We start from the raw sequence: 18,324 nt of genomic DNA, 5'->3' as shown, positions 1-18,324 counted from the left end.
TGACTGGTTTGGGATGTGAGGATGTGACCCTTCGCTTCCCAGCTTATGGCTGCCCCTGCTGCTTAGCCAAAGGCCTTAGCCTAAGAACAAGGCCTCAGACGGTCACAGTAAAAGAAGGCCCAGACACAGGCAGACTGTGATTTTGATTCTTTGTTTTCATACTCCTGTAAGTAGCTAAGTGATAAAAATACACCTAAGTTCTTAAAGTCTAGGCTTTACAGACAGGCCTGAATATCTCTATTCTAACAGTGGGGTCTATCCCTTCCCCCATTCTGTGTCTGTCTTGTCTATTCAGATTGTAAATTCTTCAGGGCATGGGCCATCTACTATTCTGGGTTTGTACGTGTCCTAGCACAATGGGGACCCACTGTTAGTTGCTCCTTAGCACTAAGGTAATTCATATGATTTATAATCATAATAACTCTCCTGCCACTTTGAGCCAAGGAAGCTGGTCTTGGGATATTACTGCTTAAAAATGAGCTGGGGTTAAAACCATGGACTATTCTTTGTGACAAGTTTCCCACAAATTCCACTGACCTCCCTTATTTTCTTTGCCTGCAGTAGGGTTTCCAGTTTCCAAACCTGATGTGATCTCCCAGCTGGAACGAGGGGAAGAGCCGTGGGTCCCAGACCTCCAGGGCTCTGAGAAAGAAGTGCTTCCAAGAGCTGCCTGCACAGGTGAGGACTTGGTTAAACCAACTCAACAAGTGTGTGGGAATGCAGGAAACATTTGGGATGCCCTACAAAGACCCTGTGAGCTCTCCAAGTTCAGGATTGTTCCCTGCAGACGTGGAATCATTATGGCAGATGTCGCTCATGGCTTCCCTCCTATTCTGACTGACAACTAGCAGCAGATCCCTCCCCGATCTCGCTTTCCCCCGAGTGTTCTCGTGAGATGCAGACCAAAACTGATCCCTTCCTCTCTCCTCTGGGGAAGGTTTTGGGGAGAATCAGCTCCTGATAGGTTTGATCTCTCCCACACACATTTTGAATTGTTCATCCCTTTTTCCATTCCTCTCTCTGAGATTTTCTTTCTTTCCGGTGCAGGTAGTGATCTATGTCTGGATTCTCTCCGTCTCCCATCAGGTGATGGGATGGTGAGTCAGAATGAGGAGGAGAAACCCCATCAGGAAGATACTGAGCAAGGAGAACCACATGGAACTTTATCAGGAAGATCCAAAGGGAATGCACTCCCAGAAAAAACAAAAGCCTGTGAGACTCAGGGGAGGCCAGAGGGAAACTTTAGTAGCCACTCAGACTTTATAACAAGCAACAGAATCAACTTGGAAGAGACACGCTACACATGCCATGAGTGTGGGAAAAGCTTCAATCGGAGCTCTGCCCTTATCAGACATCAGACAATCCACAGAGGTGAGAAACCTTATGAATGCTCTGAGTGTGGAAAATGCTTCATCGATAGTTCAGCCCTCATCTCACATCAGCGAATCCACACAGGAGAAGCTCCCCACACATGCTCAGAGTGCGGGAAAATCTTTAGTTGGAGCTCTGCCCTTATCAGACATTGTAGAATCCACACAGGGGAGAAGCCCTACACATGCTCTGAGTGTGGGAAAAGCTTCATTCGGAGCTCAAACCTTATCACACATCAGAGAATCCACACAGGAGAGAAGCCCTACACATGCTCTGAGTGTGGGAAAAGCTTCAATCGGACCTCACACCTTATCAGACATAAGAAAATCCACATGGGTGAGAAACCTTATGAATGCACTGAGTGCGGGAAAAGTTTTAGTCAGAGCTCTGTCCTTATCACACATCGAAGAATCCACACAGGAGAAAGGCCCTACACATGCTCTGAGTGCAGGAAAAGCTTCAAGCACCGCTCCCACCTTATCACACATCGAATAATCCACACAGGAGAAAGGCCCTACACATGCTCTGAGTGCGGGAAAAGCTTTAGTTGGAGCTCTGCCCTTATCAGACATGAGAGAATCCACACAGGGGAGAAGCCCTACACATGCTCAGAGTGCGGGAAAAGCTTCATTCGGAGCTCAAACCTTATCAGACATAGGAAAATCCACACAGGAGAGAAGCCCTAGACTTGCTCTGAGTGTGGGAAAAGCTTCAATCAGAGCTCAAACCTTATCAAACATCGAAGAATCCACACAGGAGAAAGGCCCAACACATGCTCTGAGTGTGGGAAAAGCTTTAATCAGAGCTCACACCTTATCAAACACAGGAAAATCCACATGGGTGAGAAATCTTATGGATGCTCTGAGTGTGGGAAAAGCTTCAATCAGCGTTCAAGCCTCATTAGACATCAGAAAATCCACATGAGAGAGAACTGTAATAAATCCCTTCACTAGGGTTGGCCAAAAAATTTTTTTTTTAAAAATCACATTTGCTCATTCCCACATAGTGATTTTTGTACCATCTTCACCGTGGTCTCTCAGCTCCACCAGATCAGTTGCCTGCTTCTGCCTTTTGCAGCTCATCCTTCTTTGGGGTCAGTCCTGTGATCTTTTCTATCATCTCCTTTCCTTTTGAGTCACAGGAGTGTGTGTCCCTCCAGCCAGGAATGTTCATCACCTCCAGGTGGGGGGAGAGAGGTTTGATCCCAACAAGCTACACTGAGGCAATAACTACCTGTGCCTGACATCCACTAGGGCTGTACATGGCGTTGGCTGCTCAAGTTAGTGATCTTAATGTAAAAAATTGTAGAGCAGATGCCGCCCAGGTGCAGTGGTTGGCATTAGCTTTCCCCTTGACCTGACCTAAACTCCATCACTTTTCCTTTTCTGAACAAACCCTGAGCATCACGGTTATACTGTTCCCCCATTTCACAGCAATTGTTAGTCATCGAGTTGTCCCTTGGGGAACAAATTGTTTCATTCCCAGTTGTTCTGATGTTGCTTCAGGTTGTGCTGGGGAGCAGATATTTTTATTATCAATTTCCGCACTTAAATTATATTGAACTATAACAAAGAGCAGGAACAGGGCAGGGATAGGGGAAAATGTCATTTCACCCATTGCAATGACAAATGTAGTTAGGGTAAGTCAGAGGGATTCCCTTATTCCCCATCACCATCCTCCTTCAATCCGTGCTAGAACCTAAGAATCCTTTTCCTTTCCCCCGTTGTTGGGTGGGAGACTTCCAAAAGTGCTCCCTGTGCTATAGCACATGGCTCAGTTCAGAGAATAAACCCCAAATATCCCCTGAGCTTTGCTTTTTGAATTCTGTGTTTCTGATTACTTCAAGCCGGGGCATTGTGATTATTTACCAGTTTCTCTAGCACTGTTCCTACCACTGTTTCTGTAACATATTTTGTTTTTTATGGGACAGGGTTGTTATTCCTTTGCCTAACCCCAACCTGGAAGGCCAGGGTGTCTGTTTTCTCTGGCCCCTCCCCACAGACAAATCTGACAGGGTTGCACCTGCCAGGAGCAAACAAAAAGCCCCACTGGTCGGTCACACACACAGCAGATAGACACACACAAGACACAGAAGAAACTGAATTATTTGAACTATCAACATTTCCACTTTCCCACAGCATGTTAGTTCTGAAGGTTGTTTTAATTTATTTTCTTGGAACCAGAAATGGGGAAAGAGACACTGGAGTCAGTGGAATTACAGCAGGAAGGGATAAGTCTCATGATTTGTCACTAACCAAAGGCTTTGTAAACAGAGTGATAATGTTACTGAATGGTCTGGCTAACCCTGCAGTTAGAAACAATCAGCTCTACGGGTGGTAAATTGACAGAGGCTCTGCTGCTGATCATGAAATAAAAGCACATTACCTTTAAACAGCTGCTATTTCAATGCCTCTGGAAGTACAGAAAACAATGATCTGTGTTAAAGGAAAGTTGCCATTTCTCAGAGCCCCAATTTCTGTTGTGTGTGTACAGGAAGGTTTGAATGTGTAGCAGGTAGTTTAGTAAAGCTTAGCTATTTTATGTGTGTAACAGGCTCCTGCCCACCTGCAGCAGAGGTTTCAATCACATACGATGGCAACTTACCGAATGTCACACAAATTAGTCCATCCCTCCCCATATTCCGTCTCTGACCGGAATGTTCGAATGAGGCAGAGAACTGGGAAAGTATCGCAGTAGGAATACATTAAAAAGTGGGATTAATCAGAGCTGGGCTGCAGACAGAGCCTGTTCTAGAGCTGGTGAAGTGACAGAGACACACTCCCACTAGTGCCGGCTCTGAAATAACAGCAGAAGCAGATCGAAGAGAATGAGCTCATGGGCAGCTGCCCTGTCAGTGCATCACTCACCTGGCAGGTGTTACACAAAACACAGCACTTCCCCCCCACTGCCACCACTTCATTATACTGTCCATGGGGCTGTTTGTCCTGCAGGACTTTGATCTCTCCGGGTGGTCCATGGTGATTCATAACAGAGCCATTGGGGAGCAGGAGTCATCCCAATGGAAATCTCTGCACTTCTTTCTCAGTGTTACCTTCTTAGCCCTGGCTTTGGAGATGACATTAGCCTTACTCCTGTCTTGATTTTAGGTAGGATTTTGATCACCTTCTGGGGCTTGGCAGCTTAGAACTTTTGAGGGCTTTTCTCTGCCTTTTTGGTCCCCGCTGCAGTCAGTACATTCTAGACATGGGCATGGTGACCTCCCTGGGGATCTTGACAGCTTTAGCCAGCTTCTTGGTGGCTATTTTCCTGCTCACAGCCACTGTCTTCTTCTCATGCCTTGTCCTGGTGGCCCAGCCGTTGGCTGAATGTGAAGGAGCCAAAGTGCTGGTGAATTTAGCCTGCAGCAAGTTGCCTTTGCTCATCAGACTCCTGAACCCCAACTGGATGTGGTTCTTGTTCTTCTGCACAGCACAGCCCTGGAGAAGAGGGATCTGCAAATGTACATTCATATGAACCCTTTGTTTAATTGATGAAAACATAAACTAGACACTTAGAGGCTAGGAACTGATTTCAGCTGATGGACAGGTTTGCTAGGTTTTTATGCATTTGGACAGTGAAATGTTGAGTGTTACATTCATTTCAAGCATCCCCGTATAGTGGAGCTCCTGAACATAATGGAGAATGGAAATGAAAATGTTTTCCCTTTTTTCAAAAATAAAAATAAAAAAATAAGAGGCTTATTAGAGAGCATTTGGATTTGAAGCAGGGACCGCTTGATCTGCAGTCAAACACTCTACCACTGAGCTGTACCCCCATGAGAGCAGATGCTCTCCCCATTCTAGCTGAAGCACATCAGTGATTCCAATAGGAGGGGCAGGTTCTTTCTGGGCACAGAGATTTTTTGGGGAGTTGGTGGCTCCTTTCTTTCCTCACCCTGGAGTAAACTCAGCTTTTTATTCCATGGTACATGTTTTATGGATTAACAACAGCAGCTTGAAGAAAGAGGAGAGTGAATATCTCACTCTCAGGGCTGAAGGTGGCCACGTCCCCTCTGTCTGACCATTGCCATTGCAGGAGAGAAGGTTTCAATGGAATTGAATGCCCTGACTCAGCCTAGAGACACAGAAAGGTTTTGCTGTTCGTTGAACGGCAAAGGAAATTATGTCTGTATGTGAAACTGAGGAGGGACATGAAATGCCCACAGGGTGGCGCAATGCCCTAAGCTAAGGCAGGAGGGTGAAGGAATGGGGCTGAGGAATGACTGAAGTGGACTCACCTGGGATTGAAATGACATTTGTTTGTGTTGGGCAGTGAGAAATGTGACATTAATTCAGATGCAGGGTTGAGGCTTCTTTAGCTGCTTGTAGAACTTGAACTTGATTTCCCAGAAGGGAGAAAGGGAAAGTCTGGGGCTGCCTTGAGTCCCTGGCTGGAGCAGTGTATAAAAAAGGCTCCAGAGACGCAGCTGGCAATTACAGGCCACTAAGGCTAATCTCAGTACCGGGCAAATTGGGTGGAATTGTAGAGCCCAATGATTAGACCCATCGGTGAATGGAATTTGCTGGGTGTAGCGGGTGGTTACCCGCTCCTGCCCTGCGGGGCTTGAAGCAGCCCAGGAGAGGGCTGGGGCTGGGGCAAGGAGCCTGGGCTCATTGGGGGAAGCAGGCTCAGCTGTGGCCATGCCCCAGTCAGGCCCAGCTGGCCCCTAGAAGAGGCTGTGAGCCAGGAGCCCAGTCAGTCTCCCTCTGCTTGTAGCGAGAGAAGGGCCTGGCTGCAGGGTCCCAAGCAAGACACCTAGAGTGGGAGCAGGGCTGGGGAAGGGCCAGAGGAGCTGGGAGCTCTGGCCTGGAAAGCCCCAGGCTGCAGGCCTGACTATAGGCTGAATAGGTGCAGGGCTGCAATGGGGCAGCCCAGGGGGAAGCAGAGGCGGCAGGTCCAAACCCCTTTGCCTGTGATGAGTGGCTCATACTGCAGTCTGCCCCAGTGAACGGGGGCTGGATGGAGACTGGGCAGTAGCCAAGACTGAGGTGAAGTGGGGATAGTGGGTGGGGGTTCCCCTGGGAGGGGGAGACCCAGAACTGTGGGGGTACTGCCAGGGTAAAAGGGGCTCCAGGGTCCTGGGAGGGACAGGGGGCCAGCTGTGGTAAGGCAGATCACCGGCCTGCAGAGGGCGCTCTGATGGCTGGAGAGCTAATTCCCAAGACGACCAGCAGGAGGTGCCGCCGGGTGAGTCTGCCCCCGCTTACATTGGGGAAGAATGAACATGGTTTTTGTAAAGGAAAATCATGCCTCACGAATCTACTATAATTATTTGAGGGAGTCAACAAGCATGTGGATAAAGGTGATCCCATGGATATAGTATACTTAGATTTTCAGAAAACCTTTGACAAGGTCTCTCCCCAAAGGTTCTGAAGCAAAATAGGATAAGATGGAAGGTCCTCTCTGGGATAAATAACTGGTTCAAAGGCAAGAAAGAAAGGATCTGATTTTGAGAATGGAGAGAGGTAAATAGTGGTGTCCCCCTTGGTCTGTACTGGGACCAGCACTGCTCAACATACTCCTGAGTGATCTGGAAAAAGGGGTAAACAGTGAGGTGGCATCATTTGCAGATGATACAAACCAACTCAAATTAGTTACGTCCAAAAGAGAGTGCAAAGTGTGACAAAGGGATCTCCCAAAACGGAGTGACTGGGCAGCAAAAAGGCAGATGACATTCAATGTGGATCAATGCAAAGTAATGCACATGGGAAAACATGATCTCAATTCTACATCTAAACTGACGGGGTCTAAATTAGCTCTTACAACTTAAGAAAGAGATCTTGGAGTCACTGTGGATATTTCTCTGAAAACATCTACTCAATGTGCATCGGCAGTCAAAAAAGCCAACAAAATGTTGGGAAGTCCTTAGGAAAGGGATGGCTAGTGAGACACAAATATAATATTGCCTGTGTATAAATCTGTGGTATGCCCACATCTTGAATACTGGAGCTGGTCCCCCATCTCAAAAAGATATATCAGAATTGGGAAAGGTACGGAAAAGGGCAACCAAAATGATTGGGGTATGGAACAGCTTCCATATGAGGTGAGATTAATAAGACTGAGGGGAGTTTTCGGCTTGGAAAAGAGATGACTAAGTGGGGGCTAGGATAGAAGTCTATAAAATGATGATGGGTTTGGAGAAAGTAAATAAGGAAGTATCAGAGGGGTAGCCGTGTTAGTCTGCCTCTGTAAGGAAGTGCTATTTACTCCTCATAACACAAGAACTGGGGTCACCTGATGAAAGGAATAGACAGCAGGTTTAAAACAAACCAAAGGAACTATTTCTTCACCCAACACACAGTCAACCTGGGGAAACTTTGCCAGAGGATGCTGTGAGGGCCAAGACTATAACAGGGTCCATCAAAGAACTAGATAAGTTGATGGAGGGACGGGTCCATCATTGGCTATTAGCCAGGATGGGCAGGGATACAAAACCATGCTCTTGAGGTGTCCCCAGCCTCTGTTTGCTGGAAGCTGGGAATGGGCGATGGGATGGATCGCTTGATGATTCCCTGTTCTGTCGATTCCCTTGTGGGCACCTGGCATTGGCCACTGTGGGAGGACAGGATTCTGGGCTGGCTGGACCATTGGTCTGATCCAGTATGGCCGTTCTTGTGACCAATAGAGGGCAGTCCCCACCAGCAATATTTATATTTGGTGCACTGAAAGGGCTAACTTTCCAAAGCTGACCCAAAGGTTTAGTAAAAGTATTTTGGAGAAAAACACTAAACAGAACAATGCGAATGAAAACTGGGAGCTATTGTTTAAGGAGCTTGTTAGATGGGGCATAAGCCACATTGCCTAATTAGCTGAGCTTGCAATGGCCTTCCACTCAACTCGCTGACATTTCTCTGTCTGCAAATGTGGTACCCATTTTAAAACCTAGATCCAATCAATTACAACATGTCCGGGAAGATTCTAGGCATCAATGATCTGATCATTGGGTTGATGGTGGTAAACAAGAGATTCCCATAAGGTTCCCTCTTCCCAAGAGCCACCCTCATCCTCTCTCCCCTTTCTGCTCCCGCATCCTCTGCAAACTTTCAAAGACAGATGCCTCGTGATGGCCTTTGCTCATGGGGATCTTGCCTCTTGGTCAGGGGTTCGACTCTTTTGGGGGGAAGGAAGCAGCAGATGGCATGGGGGGGGAGCCCAGGACCTCCCATGGGCTCTGACCCAGGCCACTCTGAGGGCAACACTTCTTACCACCCGCTATTGTCCTAAGTTCACAGTTTATCACAGGAAGCTCTGAAGGGTGTCAGCTCACTGCTTGGTACCTCTTCTCCGCCGGGCGTGGCATGGCAGCTCTCTCCTTGAGGTGGCAGCTGCCTCTGTTATTCTGACAGATTGGTTGGTGATGAGGTGGTGGGCGGGATTGAACCGGGGACCTCTGGAGCTTAGTGTGTGGGCCTCTACAGCATGAACTAAAAGCCACCCGGCTGTTAGCAAAGGCTGTATAGAAGACATGCTTTATTGCTCCCTCTAAGTGATCTCGGTGCCACTAGCTGGGACACCCCACCACCCCCTGGAGGTGTGTGGGTTACATACTTCCCCTAGCTGAGGAAGCGCATCCTGAGCTTCGGAGAGTTCCCAGCTGTAATCCCGGACCCTCTGGCAGGACACTGCTGAGAGTATCAATTCAGGACAAATTGGAGCAGGGCAGTCAGAGCCCGAGGCAGGGTGCCCTTTACTATTAAAGCACGTCACAGCAGCCATGCAGAGAGGACTTTGGTTTCACCCCACTGGCCAATCGGACGTCATACAAGCAATTCCCTCAGCTATTCCAGTTCCCTTGTATCACCACCAGCACCGCTCCTTATGGGGATGAATGGTTATGAAAACCAATGCCCCAGTAAAAGAAAACGGGTTCTCTCAAAGGACCCCAAAGGACCAAGCCCCTGATGCAGGTCAATAGACGAGTCAGATCTTACCCACAAATCACGCTCTTGCAAATCCTTTAGCATTGTTATGGAAAAATTGATCCATGTGTTGTGTTTTCAATCAGATCAGCCTGAGGCCTTTTATAGATTAGAAGCACGCAGGGGAGAACTGTTATGGAAATGGCCTCCCCGAAGCTGGTTACAGACAGCCTTATAAAGCTTAAAACCACAATTGTAATATGCAAGTTACACACATAATTTCCTTATTATTTTGCCAAACAAATATTGCAAAGTTAATGCTGATTGGAGCAGGAGTAAATTTCTTCCATATTAGGCTTTTCCTGTTATTACTTATCTGTTCTATGCGGTTACGTGTTGACAGTCGGGGATATTACAAAATTGTTTTTCAGTCGGGGACTGTTAGGACTTTCCACTGTCTCCTCCGTGCCCCCCTGCTTGGCTTGTCTGGCCTGGGCCTACAAGGCCTTGGATAACACTGGATTTTCCCTTACAACATCTAAAATATAAAGGTTTATTCATAAAAAGAAAGAAATATAGATGAGAGTTAAAATTTTTAAAGGAATTAATTACACACAGTAATGGCAAAGTTCTTGGTTCAAGCTTGTAGCAGTGATGGAATAAACTGCAGGTTCAAATCAAGCCTCTAGAGTCCATCCACAGCTGGGATGAGTCATTCAGTCCTTTGTATAGAGCTTCAGTTTGTAGCAAAGTCCCTCCAGAGACATGAAGCAGGACTGAAAATAAGATGGAGACGAAGCATCAGCCTTTTATAGCCTCTTGTCATGTGGTCTTTGCTTTCTTTGTCCCAAGGACACTCTATCCAGCACGTGGCATATAAAAACCTTAGAGTTCTGTCCATAGGCAGGTCCCTGCATACCTTGCTGAGTCACAAGGCGTATCTGCCTTCTCTCAGTGGGTCGATTGTAGAGCTGATGGTCCTTAATGGGCCATCAAGCAGGCGAGGCAGAACTGACACCAACTTCTCTGGGGTGTTCCCCAGAAGCAGAGCACAAGTTTGAAATGCAGGCAGCATAGAGCCAATATTCATAACGTCAACTGCAAAAATGATACACATCTAGAGATAGCATCATTATAATCAGCCAATCAGAACCTCTCCATAGACCCCTTACACGACAACCTTTCTACAATATTGGCTGCAAATATAGAACAGTGGTTGCAACGGTGATCTGTACAGTTACAGATTATGTCAGTAACGCCACAGGAGGTGACACGGCATCAGTGAGACTGATACTGGAATAGCCTCCAGTTTTGGTGTCTTCGTTTGAAAAAGATGTTGTGAAATTGGAGCTGGGGCAGCAAAGAGCCACCTAATGTTGTGAGGTCTGGAGAAAAATGCCTTCTAGGGAGCTATTGAAAGAGCTCAACCTGCTTAGCTGATCAAAAGAAGATTGAAAGGATATTTCACTGAAGTGTTGAAGTGCCTTCAGGGAGAGAAAGGATTGGGTATTAAAGGGCTCTTGAATCGAGCAGAGAAAGGCCTAACAAGACCCAATGGCTGGAAGATGAAAAGAGACAAATTCATATTACAACTAAGGCACAAATATTCAACAGCGAGGATGATTCACCACAGGAACAAGCTAGGAAAGTGGTGGATTCTCCATGTCCTGATGTCATTTAATGAAGACTAGATGCCTTTCTGGAATGTGTTTGCCCCAAAAGTAGCTCTTATGTCATACAGGAGGCCTGTGATATGCAGGGGGTCAGATTAGATGCTCTAATGGTCTCTTCTGGCCATAAAGTCGACTCATTTCTGAAAATCTGAGTGCAGCAGTGGGAGCAGTGTCTGCTGTTTCCCTGTCTAGCCGGCTTGCTGCCTAGAACGAACGCTCCTTGAGTGGGGTGATCCACAGGGAGTAGCTCAAACCTGCAAAGTGCCTGGCCAGGGGCAGGACATTAGCACAGCGAGGGAGGGGTGTGGCAGTGACATCACAAAGGCCTTTTGCAAGACCTCAGCCTATTGGTCCAAGGTGGTGGGGAGGTGGTGACCTCACAGAGAGATGCTGACATCAGCCAGGCAGGACAGGGGCGAGGGGCCAGGGAAACCTCAGAGACCCCTGTGGCTTTGCTTCAGCAAGTCTCCTTCTCCAGGTCTCTCTTTGAGGACTGAGAGAGTATTCGGGTTCCCGGACGTGAGCGCCAGGAGGAACCTCTTTCGAGTTTTCTCCTTCCCTTGTAGTGATTTTACTAGAAAACAGCCGTCCCTGTTTAGAAGGTAAGAGCCTCCTGGAGGTTTGAAACCTGTTCAGTCTGATCCATCTGGTGAGAGTTGAATTCTAGGCATGGAAAACACGAGCTTAAGGAGGCAGAATTTTATTCTGCACCTGGGATTTTGTCCCTTAGAATCACTGGGGACATTGGAGTTTGTCCTTTTTGTTTTACCTTTTCCTCCATCCCTCCCTCCTTTCTCTTTGTCTCTTGCTTCTTTTGTCCATTCTCCTGTTCCCCTCTGAATACCAGGAGGGGGGGGGTGTTGCGGGGGAGGTCCACCCAATAATGTGGGCTGAACTGGGCCATCCTTTGGCTCTCTGGTGAGAACCCTCAGCCTCCCGTCCTCAGTCTCTACCCTGATTGGCTGAGCAGGGGGTTATTGACAGGGAGGAGACTCAGGTCCTTATTGGTCTCTTTTAAGACCAAGGAAATAAGTCAGAACCAGTTCTATGTTTGATGAATTTTGCTGCTTCTCTGCATTAATGGTCTCTGAGCAGTTCATGATTCTCTCTAACATTGCAGTTCTCCTCAAATACTTGCTGAATAATTCCTGTGCACTGTTGGTCTGGAGCTCATCTGAGAGCACTTTATTCAGGTCATTCAATGTCTGAAATTCAAGATCCGATGGTTAGTTTGAAAATCAGGGCTCTTGGGTCCTATTCCCACATCTGCCACTGACTGGCTGTGTGACCTCAGACAAGTCAATTCTCCTTTCTCAGCCTTAGCTTCTCCCTCTTTCGAGTAGGGATAATAATGATCTGCTCCTACCTACTTCACAGTGCGTGGAGGCAGGGTCGGCTCTAGGTTTTTTGCCGTCCCAAGCAAAAAAAATTTTTGGCTGCCCCCACCCCAGCCCTGGGCTCCCCCCTGCACCTCCCTGCCACCCCAGCCCTGGGCTCCCCCCTGCACCTCCCTGCCACCCCACACCTGGGCTCTGCCCCCTCCACCCACACCCCCTGCCACCCCAGCCTTGGGCTCTCCACCCCCAACCCGCACCCCCCTGCAACCCCAGCCTTGGGCTCTCCCCCCCACATACCCTATGCTGCCCCAGCTCTTGGCTCCACCCTTTCCCCCCACTGCTCCCCCACCGACACACCCCCTGCCACCCCAGCCCTGGGCTCTCCCCACACACAAATACCCCTGCACTCTTCTTCCACCCCAGCCCTGGGTCACTGGTAACTTGCTCCCAGGGTGGGTCATTCAGCAGGGATTTTGGATGTGCACAGAACACAGACTGGATTGGTTCCCATATGGTTACAGAGTTGCAGTAAAGTGGAACAATTTTCAGCGTGTGTGATTGGAGGAGATCTGGATGCATATTATAAGACTGTCCTCCATAAATGAGGAAAAGTTGAGGTGCCTTTATTATTCTTTTGTTCCACTCTTTGTTTCTCTGGGGAATTTGCCAGTGCAATATCACTATCTTCCTTTTAAACAAATAAAACAAAAACAAACAAAAAGGCAATGGCTGTTGAAAATTGCAATTCCAGTCCTAATAACCCCTGGGAAGCATTTCTTGCTCAATTTTATCCTACTTTTTCTACAGCAAATGACAGTGGATCAGCATATTTGATTTGGGAGAAATGAAGTAACAGCTGCCCAAACTGAGCTGGAGCCCTCCTGAATTTTGAGGTGTTCAAATCTGGAAGGCAGGCGCTAGATTCCCTTTCTGAACATTAGCTAAATCTGGAAAGGAAAAGTCAATTTCTGCTTCCATGGCTCAGGAGTGGAAATCCACCTACGTGCCTGGTGCTGTATCTAGAGCTGCCCAGGTCCCGTAGAGCCTCCCCTCCCTCACTTTTCATTTTAAATTCTAGTGGGATCCACGTACCTCCCTTGCCAGGCTTCAGCTAGAGAGGGGCCCTGTCCATTCAGTCCCCCCAATTCCTTCTTTGGGGGCTGCCAGGTGAGGTCACACCAGGATCCCTCAGCCGGTCTGGGGATGTCTTCTGAAGGGGATGTCTGGGGCAAAGCTTTCTAGTCCAAAACGTCGGTGACTGGAGGGGGGGGCGCCATTTTCAGTAGTTTAATGTTTGGTGCTGCAGTGAGTGACTGCTGGGTGCAGTGATATAGTGACCCCTGGGTCTCTGAATGAGGCTTTACACTTGGGGGGGTGAGAGGGCAAGTGGGGAGCAGGTGGGCGAGCGGGTGGACAAGTGGCGGGTGGGCACAGAGGTGAGCAGTGAGCCAGCAGGGGCTCTAGGGGCGGGCAGGGGGGTTTCTGGCAGGGGAGGGAGGAGGTGAAAGGAGGTGAGTGGTGGGTGGGGGACTGACTAGCAGGAGATGCAGCAGGCCAGCGGGGGGCTAGGGGGTGACGAGGTGTGTGACGGTGAGATCTCACCCTATGGGGGCCATTTCTTCCCCCTCCCCCCAAACCTTCCTTTTCAGCCCACAGCTGTTTCGGGGGGGGCGGCGCTGGGGAAGGAGGGTTGGTTTCTGCGGGGCGGGTGGTGCTGGGGGGGGTTGTTTACACAGGGATGGGTGGTGCTGGGGAGGTGTTTCAAGGGGGGCTGGATGGCAGAGCAGGGGATGCAATTTTATATTCTTGCCTTGAGTGTAAAAATAGCTAGTTACGGCTCTGGGACCCCATATTGCGCTAGGTGCTGTACGATCCCTGGCCCACACTGGGACACCCAGGGGGTTCCCCTCAATCTCCCTGAGCCTCTGCTGCCCAACTTCTTCTGAGTCCATCTGGATGACCCCCCGCCCCGCAAAAACCCACCTTTCCAAACAGTCCTTCTTTCCCTGCCCCCTGATTCTGCTTTCACACACTGTGACCATCTCCTCTCTTTGTCCCTCCCCCACTCCCACCCCCACCCCCAGGTGAGCAGAGATGGAAACAGCCCCAGCGAGCACTGCAGCCCGCCCAGGAGGTGTTTGCAAACACAGGAAGGAAGCAGCTGGGAGCGGGGGGTGCTGGGAAGAAGGAGGCAGGAGAACAAATCCCAGCGGAGGCAGGGCAGCTCCTGGGGGTGGGGCTCTGGCACAGCCCGGGGGCGGGACAGCTCCTGGGGGCGGGGCTCTGGTACAGCCCGGGGGCGGGGCAGCTCCTGCGGGCGGGGCTCTGGCACAGCCCGGGGGCAGGGCAGCTCCTGGGGGCGGGGCTCTGGCACAGCCCGGGGGCGGGGCTCTGGCACATTGTGACGCAGGAGCCCGGGCTCAGCAGCTGCTCCTTGGTGGCCACGTGCTGCCAGCACCGCTGGAGCCGCCCGAGCCGGAGCGGAGCCGCTGTTCTCAGCTGCAGCAGGAGCTGCCCCCGGCCCCGCTGGGCTCCAGGTGGGGACAGAGCCTGGGGCCCGGGGCTCCCCTGGGTGCGGCTGGCGGGGCGGGAGGGCAGAGGCCGGAGCTGCAGGCGGGGAAGGGCGGTGGGGCAGGCGGGGGGTTGATCGGTCTCTGGGCACCAGGGGAGCCCCGGGGCAGAGTGTGTGTGTGAGTGTCCCGGGCCCAGGTGTGCGTGGGGGGGGAGCCCCGGCACCCCAATGCCCTGAGCCCCGGCTGGGGAGGATGCTCCTCCCCCCTCCCGTGGGGGCTCCGGGGAGGGGAGGCTGTGGCGGCGGCTGCAGGCGGGTGCTCGGCCCCCCCCGGAAATGACCCGCTTCCGGCAGCTTGTGGCGCCTCCTCCGCTGAGCTTTTCCCCGGGGGCGGCCTGGGCGCAGCTGGGCAGGCTCCGCTCTGCTGCTCCCCCCCCCGCTCCTGGGGGGCTGAGTGAGCCCCCCCCAAACAGCCCCAGGGGTCAATGGGGGGGCGGGGCCAGCAGCAGCAGAGCCCCCCCGCTCCCCTGGGGCTGCCCCGCCCCGCTCGGGCTGGGGGCTCTGCCAGGGCGACCGCGTGAATCGCTGCTCCCTGCCCGCCAGGCTCGGCTCCGGCCACAGCAGCGGCGGGTGCCCCGGGGAGCCCAGCTGGGCTGGGGCAGGGGGAGGTTGGAGGGGGGAGAAGCTCTAGATATGGGCGGGGTGGGGGGAGCCGAGCTGTGGGGGAGGAGGAGAAGCCCCGGACTGGGCTGGAGCCGGGCGGGGGGGGGGAAGGTCAGGAGCTGCACTGGGGGGCGGGGGGGATGGAGGGGGAGAAGAGCCACCCTGGAGCAGGGAGGAGAACACCGGACCCTGGCAGAAGATGTGGGGCTGAAGTCCCTGGCTCGGGAGCCCCAGCCACCTTAGTGGCAGAAGTTGCAAGGCTGACCCCCCTCTGTGTGGAGCTGGCCTGAGCCCCTCTCGCTCCCATCCCCCCTGTGGAGCTGGCTCTCACTCTCTGGCTGTGGAGAAATTCAGCCCAAATCTCCCCATGTTGGTATCTCCATTTCCCCCCCATCACCCAGCCATGAATGGATTTAGCCCAGGAGGCAGGGTCAGTGTTGGGCCCCACTGGGCAGGTCGGATCTAGGGCACAAAGAGGAGAAGTGACTTTCCCAAGGCCAAGCAGGGAGTCTGTGGCAGAGCAGAGACTCAAACCCAGAACACCTGAGCCTGAGTCCTGTGTCTTAACCACTAGGCAACCTTCCCCCCGGAGGAGAGGGAACCTCCTCTGCCACTTTGAGTGTGTGGGTGGGAGCAGGCACTAGACAGAGCTGCCAGGAGGTGGGGAGGGGGGTTGGATAGTTGGGGGGGTGATTAGAGGGTGGGGGGGTCTCTGGAGGGGGTGGTCAGGGGATAAGGAGCAGGGGGGTTGGATGGGTTGAGGGTTCAGGGGGTGGAGCGGGCTCGGGGCAGGGAGCCGAGGGAGTTGGATGGGTCGGGAGTTGTGGGGGTCCTGTCAGGGGGCGGGGAGCGGGGTTGGAGCAGGCAGGGAGCAAAGGGAGTTGGATGGGTCGGGAGTTCTGGGGGCCTGTCGGGGCGGGGAGCGGTTGGATGGGGCGTGGGAGTCCCGGGGGGTCTGTCTGGGGGTGGGGGTGTGGATAAGGGTCAGGGGGACAGGTAGGGTCCTAGGGAGGCAGTTACAGTGGGGGGGGGGTCTCAGGAGGAGGCAGTCAGGGGACAAGGAGCAGGGGGGGTTGGGGGTTTTGAGGGCAGCAGCCAGGGGGCAGGAAGGGGGAGGCAGTGGATGGGGTGGGGCTAGGGCGGGGCTCCCTGGGTGCGCACCCTAATGAAATGTGCTGCACATGCCTGTGGTCACAGGGGTGAGCTACTCGCATCCTTTTCCTGTTTGTGCCGTTTCTTTCCATCTCAAAACCTGAGAACAATTCTCTCTGGTTCTTCCCCTTCTCTCTCCCCTCCCCACATGTGGCTAGAAAATCCAAGGAGAGTCCCTCGTTTTCCCTAAAATTATTGACTCTCTAGTCTCTCATTTTCCCTATTTTCTCTGTAATTCTTCAATTCTCCTCAGCTTTGGGATGTGAACCCAGCCCGTTTATCTGCAGCAATTTGTCCTTGGGTGGGTGGGAATTTGCTGTCCTGTGTCACTCCCCCAGCGTGGGTGGGGGTTAGTAGGTGCTGGCTGGGGGAGCCCGCAGACACGGCTGTCTCTGGGGGGAAATGGGGGGGCCGATCTCTGCCAGCGACAGGACATGGCTGCACAGGAGGGGAAGGGAGGAGCCAGTGTCCCTATGGAGCCTGCCCAGCGCCTTTGGTTCTGCTCCTTTCCAGCATTTTGTTCAGAGACTTTATTACTAGGGAGGCTGAAAAATCTCCCTGTGGGCTTAGCCTGGCAGGAGGGGCCAGGTCTCCCCTGCAATCAAGAGCTGGAGCCTAGGCTGTGTCTCTGCAGGGAAAGATCCTGGGGGAATCGTGATATGGAGGTTTCAGAACAGGCTTTAGTTCATGTCACAACTGCCCTTCTCGCCCTGCCAGGCTGCAGGATGTCGTCCGTGTTTCGCTCCAGCTCATCCCATCCTCCCATGGGACAGGGAAGGGAAATGGCTGCAGTGGAGCCAGCTCAGGTAGGGATTATTGGGGGTTTGCTGGTGGGTTCCTGCTGGAGGGGAGGGACACCAAACGCACCGGAGGAGGGAGGCTTGGGCAGTCTGGTTTGGAGGTTGGAGTTTGCCAAATAATTCCCAGGGTGGAGAATGGGAGGAGGCCAGGGTGTAGCAAACCTGTTGGGACTTGTTCAATATGCGGCTTCCATTCTAGGAACAGATCCACGGGGTTAGAGGGTGGAAATGCTCTAATTTGTGGAACAGGAAACAACCCCCCTAGGTGGGGCTAGGAAAATGGGCCAGAATCCCAGGGCTGGAGCCCGACCTGATTAACCAGCGGCTGCTGTGAGATGTGAGGGGCACCCACCAGGGAGGCTTAGGGGGGTTCTTAACCTTTTTCTTTCTAAGGCTCCCAACATGCTATAAAAACTCCACAGCCCTGCATGTGCCTGGTTCTCTGCATATAAAAGCCAGGGCTGGCGTTAGGGGGCGGCAACCAGGGCAGTTGCCTGGGGCCCCATGTGACAGGCCCCCCCGCAAAGCTAATTGCTCAAGCTTTGGCTTCAGCCCCTGGTGGCAGGGCTCATGGCCCCAGGCTTCAGCCCCAGGCAGGGAGGTTTGGGCTTTCTGTCCTGGGCCCAAGCGAGTCTGACACGGGCCCTGCTTGGAGGCCCCCCTGAAACCTGCTCGCAGCCCCCCAGAGGTCCAGGGACCCCTAACTGAGAACCACGGCCTTAGGGGATGTGCCCCTCCCCCACACCCAGCTCCAGGGCTGGCCTTAGAGAAAATGGTGCCCTGGGTGAACTTGTATTTTGGTGCCCTCCATCCCCCCTGGCCCCCACAGGCTCCCCACCATCATGTCCAGACCCCGATGCCTCCCTCTAGTGCTTAATTTGTATTGAAAGAGGCGCCAGAGCTCAGCCGTGGCACAAATTCAGCACTGGCAGTAGAGGGATGGTTCCTGCTGGAGTT

The 18,324-nt window shown here is 52.0% G+C and overlaps 1 pseudogene; it reads left to right on the top strand.

Annotated features, from left to right (window-relative positions):
* The window catches only part of LOC123352485, a 139,935-nt pseudogene that overhangs the window by 112,141 nt on the left and 9,470 nt on the right, over positions 1–18,324 (top strand).

The sequence above is a fragment of the Mauremys mutica genome, chromosome 18, assembly GCF_020497125.1.
Source record: "Mauremys mutica isolate MM-2020 ecotype Southern chromosome 18, ASM2049712v1, whole genome shotgun sequence".
NCBI lineage: Eukaryota > Metazoa > Chordata > Testudines > Geoemydidae > Mauremys > Mauremys mutica.
The sequence above is the reverse complement of the archived record's forward strand: the minus strand, read 5'-3'. Positions and strand labels throughout refer to the sequence as shown.